Source organism: Prionailurus bengalensis, chromosome A2 (assembly GCF_016509475.1).
Source record: "Prionailurus bengalensis isolate Pbe53 chromosome A2, Fcat_Pben_1.1_paternal_pri, whole genome shotgun sequence".
In the NCBI taxonomy this organism is placed as follows: domain Eukaryota; kingdom Metazoa; phylum Chordata; class Mammalia; order Carnivora; family Felidae; genus Prionailurus; species Prionailurus bengalensis.
In genome coordinates, this window is record NC_057348.1 from 135,186,233 (window position 1) to 135,197,973 (window position 11,741).

At 37.2% G+C, this 11,741-nt stretch overlaps 1 long non-coding RNA gene across 1 annotated transcript in view; it reads left to right on the top strand.

Annotated features, from left to right (window-relative positions):
- Window positions 1-8,154, top strand: part of LOC122488139 — a 42,758-nt gene extending 34,604 nt beyond the window's left edge. The window contains exon 3 of the long non-coding RNA XR_006298579.1: window positions 8,023-8,154. This is a non-coding gene — a long non-coding RNA (uncharacterized LOC122488139). The remainder of the gene's footprint in view (window positions 1-8,022) is intronic.
- Window positions 8,155-11,741: the final 3,587 nt, after the last annotated feature.

Here is an 11,741-nt window from a genome sequence, read left to right on the forward strand (position 1 = left end):
TTTGAACAGTGAATTTTAAGAAATACATAAAACTTTAGGAAAGTGTATACAGAATGACATTTTAAAATAAACAAAGAATTTAAGGATATTTATGTCCTCCCTCCCAGCAGTTAACAAATGGGGAATTTTTCTTCTGAATAGATGAAGGTAGACAGAGAAAGGACTGAAGTTAAATCCTGAAGGCTATCCTTAGTACTAATATTCAACAGATCCTGGAATATTAGAAATAGAGATTTCCCCTTAAAAAACTTTCAAAATGAAAATTTAAGATGAAAAGAATTACTCTATTTTTTTAAAAGTGGAGGTCACATTGGGGCACCTGGGTGGCTCAGTCGGTTGAGTGTCCGACTTCAGCTCAGGTCATGATGTCACGGTCTGAGTTCGAGCCCCATGTCAGGCTCTGTGCTGACAGCTCAGAGCCTGGAGTCTTGCTTTTGATTCTGTGTCTTCCTCTCTTTCTGCCCCTCCCCCACTCATGCTCTGTCTCTCTCTCTGTCAAAAATAAATAAATATTAAATTTTTTTTTAAACTAGAGGTTACAGAGACTGAAAATATGAATAGTTGCAAATAAGAATTTATATAGATTTATGAATTCTATTAAGAGAAAAATAAATATATTATGGGAGTTCTACCCTAACTTCTTTAGGCTGGTGGCACAGAGGGTCACCATACTGTTCTGCATCACATGCTGTAGCCACACTCTTTTTTTTTTATGTTTATTTATTTTTTGACAGAGAGAGAGAGAGAGACAGAGACCGAGCACGAAGGGGGAGGGGCAGAGAGAGAGGGAGACACAGAATCCAAAGCAGGCTCTAGGCTCTGAGCTGTCAGCACAGAGTCCAACGAGGGCTCAAACCCACAGACTGTGAGATCATGACCATATCGGAAGTCAGACGCTCAACTGACTGAGCCCCCCGGGTGCCTCTGACACACTCTTAAAGACAGATATATTGGCTTAAAGGTTATCTTTCACAACTTCCACTTCCAGCAAACTGTTCGTCAATCTGTAATACTTCCAGTGACGGGGAGAACACAATATCATTTCATTACTAGGCTAGTCAGACATGCAGTTTTTAATATTGATACTAAAAGATCTTCCTTCTTTTGCTTTCCAGCCAAGGGTATTATTTTTTTTTTTTTCATGAGACTTTGCACAACAAGCCTAATGTTTTTATCCTTATGATAGCCTTCCAACTGTTTGAAGACAGCATCATGTATCCCCTATTCCCCAGCTCGAGATGATTAGCAGCTAGGACTTGAGAAGCCAAGATGCTAAAGAAATAAGCCTGGATTTTGCTATTAAGATCCTTTTATATGTCAACAGGTTATAAAAGCTGTTAAATATAAAGTAAAAGATTAGTTAATTGGGCTTCATTAAAATTAAGCCCTTTTTGGATCCTGTGAGACAAAGTACCAGAGATATCGCTACAAGCATGAAACCTACAGACATCACACTGACTCTAAACCCATATCTTTCTATAATAACACTGAACATAAATGGACTAAATGCGCCAACCAAAAGACATAGGGTATCAGAATGGATAAAAAAAAAACAAGACCCATCTATTTGCTGTCTACAAGAGACTCATTTTAGACCTAAGGACACCTTCAGATTGAAAGTGAGGGGATGGAGAACTATCTATCATGCTACTGGAAGTCAAAAGAAAGCTGGACTAGCCATACTTAGACCAGACAAACTAGACTTTAAATTAAAGGCTGTAACAAGAGATGAAGAACGGCATTATATAACAATTACAGGGTCTATCCATCAGGAAGAGCTAATAATTATAAATGTCTATGCGCCAAATACAGGAGCCCCCAAATACGTAAAACTGTTAATCACAAACATAAGCAACCTTATTGATAAGAATGTGGTAATTGCAGAGGACTTTAACACTCCACTTACAGAAATGGATAAATCATCTAGACACACGGTCAATAAAGAAACAAGGGCCTTGAATGATACATTGGATCAGATGGACTTGACAGATATATTTAGAACTCTGCATCCAAAGCAACAGAATATACTGTCTTCTTGAGTGCACATGGAACATTCTCCAAGATAGATCACATACTGGGTCACAAAACAGCCCTTCATAAGTATAAATGAATTGAGATCATACCATGCATACATTCAGACCACAATGCTATGAAGCTTGAAATCAACCACAGGAAAGTCTGGAAAACCTCCAAAAGCATGGAGGTTAAAGAACACCCTACTAAAGAATGAATGGGTCAACCAGGCAATTAGAGAAGAAATTTAAAAAGATATGGAAACAAACGAAAATGAAAATACAACAATCCAAACGCTTTGGGATGCAGTGAAGGCAGTTCTGAGAGGAAAATACATTGCAATCCAGGCCTATCTCAAGAAACAAGAAAAATCCCCAATACAGAATGTAACAGCACACCTAAAGGAAATAGAAGCAGAACAGCAAAGATACCCCAAACCCAGCAGAAGAAGAGAAATAATAAAGATCAGAGCAGAAATAAACATATAGAATCTAAAAAAACTGTAGAGCAGATCAATGAAACCAAGAGTTGGTTTTTTGAAAAAATAAACAAAATTGATAAACCTCTACCCAGACTTCTCAAAAAGAAAAGGGAGATGACCCAAATAGATAAAATCATGAATGAAAATGGAATTATTACAACCAATCTCTCAGAGATACAAGCAATTATCAGGGAATATGAAAAATTATATGCCAACAAACTGGACAACCTGGAAGAAATGGACAAATTCCTAAACACCCACACACTTCCAAAACTCAATCAGGAGGAAATAGAAAGATTGAACAGACCCATAACCAGCAAAGAAATTGAATCAGTCATCAAAAATCTCCCAACAAATAAGAGTCCAGGACCAGATGGCTTCCCAGGGGAATTCTCTCAGACATTTAAAGCAGAGATAATACCTACCCTTCTCAAGCTATTCCAATAAATATAAAGGAAAGGAAAACTTCCAGACTCATTCTATGAAGCCAGTATTACTTTGATTCCTAAACCAGACAGAGACCCAGTAAAAAAAGAGAACTACAGGCCAATATCCCTGATGAATATGGATGCAAAAATTCTCAATAAGATACTAGCAAATCAAATTCAACAGCATATAAAAAGAATTATTCACCATGATCAAGTGGGATTCATTCCTGGGATGCAGGGCTGGTTCAACATTCACAAATCAATCATTGTGATACATCACACTAATAAAAGAAAAGATAAGAACCATATGATCCTGTCAATCAATGCAGAAAAGGCATTTGACAAAATTCAGCATCCTTTCCTAATAAAAACCCTCGAGAAAGTCGGGATAGAAGGAACATATTAAACATCATAAAAGCCATTTATGAAAAGCCCACAGCTAACATCATCCTCAATGGGGAAAAACTGAGAGCTTTTTCCCTGAGATCAGGAACACGACAGGGATGTCCACTCTCACCACTATTGTTGAACATAGTGTTGGAAGTTCTGGCATCAGCAATCAGACAACAAAAGGAAATCAAAGGCATCAAATTTGGCAAAGATGAAGTTAAGCTTTCACTTTTTGCAGATGACATATTATACATGGAAAATCTGATAGACTCCACCAAAAGTCTGCTAGAACTGATCCATGAATTTAGCAAAGTTGCAGGATACAAAATCAATGTACAGAAATCAGTTGCATTTTTATACACTAATAAGGAAGCAACAGAAAGACAAATAGAGAAGCTGATCCCATTCCCAATTGCACCAAGAATCATGAAATACCTAGAAATCATGAAATCTAACCAAACATGTAAAAGATCTGTATGCTGAAAACTATAGAAAGCTGATGAAGGAAATTGTAGAAGATTTAAAGAAATGGAAAAACATTCCAGGCTCATGGATTGGAAGAATAAATATTGTCAAAATGTCAATACTAGCCAAAGCTATGTACACATTCAATGCGATCCCAATCAAAATTGCACCAGCATTCTTCTCGAAGCTAGAACAAGCAGTCCTAAAATTCACATGGAACCACAAAAGGCCCTGAATAGCCAAAGTAATTTTGAAGAAGAAGACCAAAGCAGGAGGCATCACAATCCCAGATGTTATCCTCTACTACAAAGCTGTAATCATCAAGACAGCATGGTATTGGCACAAAAACAGACATATAAACCAGAGGAATATAATAGAGACTCCAGAATTGGACCCACAAAAGTATGGCCAACTAATTTTTGACAAAGCAGGAAGGAATATCCCATGGAAAAAAGACAGTCTCTTTAACAAATGGTGCTGGGAGAACTGGACAGCAACATGCAGAAGATTGAAACTAGACCAGTTTCTCACACCATTCACAAAAATAAACTCAAAATGGATAAAGGACCTGAATGTGAGACAGGAAACCATCAAAACCCTAGAGGAGAAAGCAGGAAAAGACATCTCTAACCTCAGTCGTAGCAATTTCTTACTTGACACATCCCCAAAGGCAAGGGAATTAAAAGCAAAAATGAACTACTGGGACCTCATGAAGATAAAAAGCTTCTACACAGCAAAGGAAACAGCCAACAAAACTAAAAGGCAACCAACGGAATGGGAAAAGATATTTGCAAATGACATGTCAGACAAAGGGCTAGTATCCAAAATCTATAAAGAGCTCACCAAACTCCACACCTGAAAAACAAATAACCCAGTAAAGAAATGGGCAGAAAACATGAATAGACACTTCTCTAAAGAAGACATCCAGATGGCCAACAGGCACTTGAGAAGATGCCCAACGTCACTCCTCATCAAGGAAACACAAATCAAAACCACACTCAGATACCACCTCACACCAGTCAGAGTGTCCAAAATGAACAAATCAGGAGACTATAGATGCTGGCGAGGATGGGGAGAAATGGGAACCCTCTTGCATTGTTGGTGGGAATGCAAACTGGTGCAGCCACTCTGGAAAACAGTGTGGAGGTTCCTCAAAAAATTAAAAATAGACCTACTCTATGACCCAGCAGTAGCACTGCTAGGAATTTACCCAAGGGACACAGGAGTACTAATGCATAGGGGCACCTGTACCCCAATGTTACTAGCAGCACTCTCAACAATAGCCAAATTACGGAAAGAGCCTAAATGTCCATCCACTGATGAATGGATAAAGAAATTGTGGTTTATATACACAATGGAGTACTATGTGGAAATGAGAAAGAATGAAATATCACCCTTTGTAGCATCGTGGATGGAACTGGAGAGTGTGATGCTAAGTGAAATAAGCCATACAGAGAAAGACAGATACCATATGTGTTCACTCTTATGTGGATCCTGAGAAACTTCACAGAAACCCATGGGGGAGGGGAAGGAAAAAAAAAAGAGGTTAGAGTGGGAGAGAGCCAAAGCATAAGAGACTCTTAAAAACTGAGAACAAACTGAGGGTTGATGGGGGGTGGGAGGGAGGGGAGGGTGGGTGATGGGTATTGAGGAGGGCACCTGTTGAGATGAGCACTGGGTGTTGTATGGAAACCAATGTGACAATAAATTTCATATATTGAAAAAAAATTAAGCCCTTTTTTCATCAGATATCATTAAGAGGGTGAAGTGTCAAGTCACTGAGGGGAAGAGGGTATTTGCGATATATTATATCTGATGAAGGACTTCCACCAGAATATATGAAGAACTCCTAAAAATCAGTGAGAGAGAGACAACACATAATCTTTGGAAGAAAGAGTAGATGAATTTAATAAGTATTTCATGAATGAATACATTGAATTTGCCAGTAAACATATAAAAATGTGCTCAAAATTATTAATCATCAGAAAATGCAACTTAAAACCACAAATACTACTACTTATTCACCAAAATGACTAAAGTTAAAAAAGGAAAAAAAATGGTAACGCTAAGAATTGTCTTGGATGTGGAACAAGTAGAACTGCCATATGCTGTTGTTAATAGAATATAAATTATGAATTGATACTACTGTGAATTGGAAAACCACTCCAATTTCTCCTAAAGCTGAACATATGCAAAATCCATGACCCAAATTTTCTACTCTTGCTACTAGTGATTCCAAAAAGACATGCAAAAACTGTAAACAATGCAACTGTTCATTAGGAATAAAATGGATAAATGTATTAATATACACCTACAATGGGGTACTATGTAGCAATGAAAATGAATAGACTGCCTTTACATACAACTATATGGATGAACCCCACAAACGTAATTTGTTTTTTTGGGGGGGGTTTGTGTACACAAAAGAATTTCAATAAAATTTAGTTTGTAATATAGGTCACAAATATAACAAAAACGTATCACTTCAGGATTCCAGAGAATGAATTAAGGCCTTTCTTCTTTTTCTGTATAGATCTGAAGGAAGTCAGTGAGAATTATGCACCTTTATTTTTTTTAATTTTTATTTTTTTCAATATATGAAGTTTATTGTCAAATTGGTTTCCATACAACACCCAGTGCTCATCCCAAAAGTTGCCCTCCTCAATACCCATCACCCACCCTCCCCTCCCTCCCACCCCCCATCAACCCTCAGTTTGTTCTCAGTTTTTAAGAGTCTCTTATGCTTTGGCTCTCTCCCACTCTAACCTCTTTTTTTTTTCCCTTCCCCTCCCCCATGGGTTTCTGTGAAGTTTCTCAGGATCCACATAAGAGTGAACACATATGGTATCTGTCTTTCTCTGTTTGGCTTATTTCACTTAGCTTAACACTCTCCAGTTCCATCCATGTTGCTACAAACGGCGATATTTCATTCTTTCTCATTTCCACGTAGTACTCCATTGTGTATATAAATCACAATTTCTTTATCCATTCATCAGTTGATGGACATTTAGGCTCTTCCCATAATTTGGCTATTGTTGAAAGTGCTACTATAAACAGTGGGGTGCAAGTGCCCCTATGCATCAGTACTCCTGTATCCCTTGGGTAAATTCCTAGCAGTGCTACTGCTGGGTCATAGGGTAGGTCTATTTTTAATTTTTTGAGGAATCTCCACACTGTTTTCCAGAGTGGCTGCACCAGTTTGCATTCCCACCAACAGTGCAAGACTCACAAACATAATTTGAATGAAAGAGAACACACTAAAGAGAACATAGTGTAGACTTACATTTATGTGATGCAGAAGCAAAACAAACCTATGGTGATAGGAATCAGAATAGCAGTTTCTGGGGGTGCCTGGGTAGCTCAGTCAGTTGAGCCTCTGACTCTTGATTTTGGTCCAGGTCATGATCCCAGGGTCGTGGGATCAAGCCTCATGAGGGGCTCCCTGCTGCACGTGAAGCCTGCTTGAGATTCTCTCTTCCCCTCTTCATCTACCCCTCTCCCCCATTTGTGCTCTCTCTCTCTAAAGATAGATAGATAGATAGATAGATAGATAGATAGATAGATAGATTGATTGATTCATTCTTTGGAGAGGAGGTAAGATTGAGAGGAGGCAAGAGGAAGGCTTCTGTTTTGCTGGAATGCTCTATTTCTTGATCTGGTGGCAATTACTTGGGGTGTATTCACTTTGTGAAAAGTCATCAAGCTGTAATATATGAATTGTGTACTTTTCTATGTGTATATTAAATTTCAAAAAAAGACAACAAATTGGTCTAAAAATTCCACTTACCTAAAAGGCAGGGCCAAGTGTGCAACTAAAGAGTTTGCATTTTCATGGTAAGCACAGTAGTAAAGATGATGGAATTTATACTGCATACAAAGAATTAAAGTTGTCTAGAGAGACTGTCATTTCTTAATTTTCCTTCCCCAGAAAAAGAATTGTAGCTCATTCCTTTTAGAGAACGAGAGCTGGGTAATAAATGAGCCAATCACAAATCTCTATTTGAATTATTCTGGGGTTTTATAATATATGTGAAGTGCTCGGTGTTGATCTGCTACCCACCAAGTGTGCAATGAAGGCACTTACTGTTAACTGTGTTTAGTACTGAGTCACACTGTAAACATATTTTGAGTTTCCTAATAACAAAAATGTCAAAGTCTCTTTCACAAATGGAACTGCTGTGAGCATGAAACTTGGTCAGACTTTCAGGTCTATACAGTAATTCCTGTTTTATTTTATCTCAATAGAATTTTCAGCTTCCAGACTGTTGAGATCTTTATGGATTGGAATTCACTGAGCTTCATTCTCAGCATTGATGGTAATGTGACCGAGGAACAACCGGAGATAAAGTCCTGTAGAACAACCTTATTAACCTCTATCCTGGCCCCTAGTGACTAGTAATCAGACCTTTTTGGAAACGGTCATTCAATCAGTTATAAATACCACTAATGGACTCTCATTCAGTCCCTGTTAACTTTGTCAGTAAGGATGTGAAGATAAAAATGACCCATGTATCCCCCATTCTGACACTTTTATTTTATCTATATATCTATCTAGAGTATGAGCGCTTGTGGTAGAGGGAGGGAGAGAATCTTAAGCAGGCTCCGTGCCCAGCGCAGTGCCTAACGCAGGTTCCACACAGGGCTCAATGCAGGGCTCAATCTCATGACCCCGAGATCATGACCTGAACAGAAATCAAGAGTCAGATGCTTAACTGACTGAGCTACCCATGCGCCCCGATGTTTGTATTCTTACTTTAAGATGGTTGTTTAATCCCAACTATGTTAAATAGTGAAATATTTCCAGGTTCCAAACATTTTTTTTATACTTCAATCTTAACTCACATATGAGTGATTTGATAATATGAATGAAAAATTAATCTTGTCTTGTGAAAGATTTTATAACACTATATAGTTCTTGTGGGAAAATGTGCTTTTTCATGATGTGTGAAGCCTCCTTACTTTTCACTTTTCTCTCTTTTGCCAGCAGAGGGCAGGTGAGAAAGAAGAAAAAAGCATCTCTGTCTTGATTCAAACTAAACACTTCTCTGAAATATTTACAAAGCAGGTTATTTTGTCCTCTAATTACTCTATTTTGAAACAAGTTCAGTAGGAATTATAATTTTTTTTTAATGTTTTATTTTTATTTTTGACAGAGAGACAGAGCGGAGGGAGGGGAGGGACAGAGAGAGAGGGAGACATAGATATATTTGGCCTAATAAATGTATTTGAAATGAAATTAGTACTTTGAACTTTTAATTGTTTATAAATCAGTGATTGTATTGAAAATATGAATATTCTGTATATTTTGAGGTCATATGTCCAAAATGTCCTCTCTTAGTTTGGATAATGCTGATTAATTAGACTCCTTTTATATTGGTGTTCTAATTCAGTTACAGATATGGTGTTCGTTTTTCATATACAGTATATCTTAATACTGCCATTTGGTCATTACTTCAACATGTAGAGTTGTTAAGCATACTTTTATAGTTTTATTAATCAAGTAATGAATCTACATAATTGAAGGAAACTCAAGTGCAATACAATACAGATTTTTTTTCCATTTCTTGCAGTACTGTCCCCCACGGGAATGTTTAAATACAATTTTAGCAGGTATATTAAGATGTTTTCTCTTGCAACTTTAAATCTGTTTAATCAATAATAAAACATCCTTTTCAAAACATTAGATGGTGTGATAAACTATGTATTTCAATAGCTCAAGATAGCTTGTGTGTAACCTTTGTTAAATCAAAACTCAAGTGGCAGCTTGGATTTTTGCCTTCTCTACTTGAATAATGCCTTTGTTCTGAAAGTATAGGAGCAAGGAGAAACTGAATAGTTTCTCTCATTGGGAGGATAGATCTCCATACTGCTTATTCCAAATAGTGAGAATTCCTTCTTATTGTGGACCTCATGTATAAAAATATTTTTTATTTTTAAACTGTCAAACAAAATTATACATAGTGCTTAGAATGCTGCTGGCACACAGTGAGTGCTTTATAAGTATTAGTTGTTGTTACATAGGTATCTGCTTATCTTAAATTTAATCTGTTTATTGAATTAGCCAGGGGGATCATGTACAGTTGAAAAAAATTGATTCTTCAACAAAAGGAAAAGCTAGAAAAATAATCTCATTCTCGGAAGTCCTAATTCTATTCCTCATTTATTCAATGGGAAAAAACCTTGACTTGAGTGACTCTTAACACTTAACTCCTTTGAGCCAATGGAAGCAATAATGTTTGTCACTTAGTTGTCTTAGACTAAATGCTTCCTGGTTTGTGAATTGGTGTTGAATTTCCTGACTATGTGTAATGAATATGTCATGGGATAAGATCTGGTTATTTTAAAAGGACTAAGCTGGATGAGGAAGAAAAGTTTTACCTTTGATGAGGAACCCCCCTGGTCTGAATGAGGAATATTTCAAAACAATGAACAAAAATCGTTGCTTTTGATTATCCCCTGAAGGTAAGCTTAGAGCTTGGGAAGCAGGTGGAGAAAGTATTACAAGGAAGGGGTCTTCAGGACTGAAGAAAAAGGAAATTCTTTTGGTTGGCAGAGTGATGAACCCTCAGGCTTAGGGTTGCTGTGGCCACCTCCTCACAGGTTTCCCATATCATCTCTTCCTGTTCTCTTGAGCCATTGTGTATATTTATTTCAGTTTTATTTTCCTAAAATGCAATGCAGTGATGTTACTTTCTTGCTCAAAGCCCCATCATGACTTATTTTTACCAATGATAGTAGTAGACTGAACTACCTGGTCCCAATCTGATTTTCCACGTTTACTTCCTTCTCTACTTTTCACACACTGACCCAACAGTGCTGTTCCTAAAAATGCTTCTCTCATCATGTCTTTCTCACTCATTTCATATTGTCAGTGGCTCCTTGTCTTTCAAGATCCATCTTCAAGACATGTCCTCTTGAAACCATTCTAAATCTTACCTGAAAATGATCTTTGGTGCCATTGAGTCTCATGGCTATGTATATCTCTAAAGGGCTCTTAAACTATCATCTATACTAGGTATTTTTGTTTTTGTTTCTTTTTTTTTTCTGCTAACAGTAAGCTCTTTGAGAAAAGAGACTGTGTTTTGTCCTCAGAGGTTAGCATGATGTTCTGTAGAACCTTTCAGATCTTCAGAAAGGCCAGGGCCATTTGCATTTTTTTGAGGCCCTCAATATATTAAAAACTGAAGAAATGGCAGGGTCACAAAATTGTGGCATATTTTAAGTGTTGCATTAGACAGGTGGATGCAAATAAAACACATACATTCCCACAACAGTTCCCAAAGGAACTGTGTTGTTAGTAAGATGATCATAGGATTTCTAAAAAGCTGAACTCATAGTGTACTTCAGTTGATGTGGTCTGGTAACTGGACATAAGTTTAACATTGATCAGTGACTGTCTTCTTTCTGTCTTATCAGTGTGCGTCACGTGAGGCCTGGGCCAAAGGACCCTCTGACTTTCTGTGTAAGAGGCCCCTTACGCATGGTGGACACCTGATAAATATTCACTGAAGTGAGTTAAATTTGATTATATGCCCCAAAGGTGCTGTATATAAATATAATGCATTGATTCCTATTTTTTTTAATTTGGTCAGAATATTATTCAGAAAAAAGACTGAAAGTTAATATTAACTTCTAATTTAATGTCTATAATTTAACTTTTGCTTGTTTTACACTTGTCAGATCAAAGAACTAGACACTGGGGAGGATAAAAAGTACTCATTCTTACTGACTGACTGCATATTTCCCTGTACCATGTATGAGACACATAATGAGGAGAATTGTGTTCTCTGTGACTCTTCTGATGGAGTAACAAGGGTGAACACTTGATGGAATCAGCATAATTTATTTCTTAAAATTAGGCTAGAGATGAAAAATAGTGAAGATTCCAAGAATACTTGGAATTCACTGCTGCAGGGGTTAAAGTTGATATCAATACTAAATAATTCTTTGCTTTTAGATGGTAG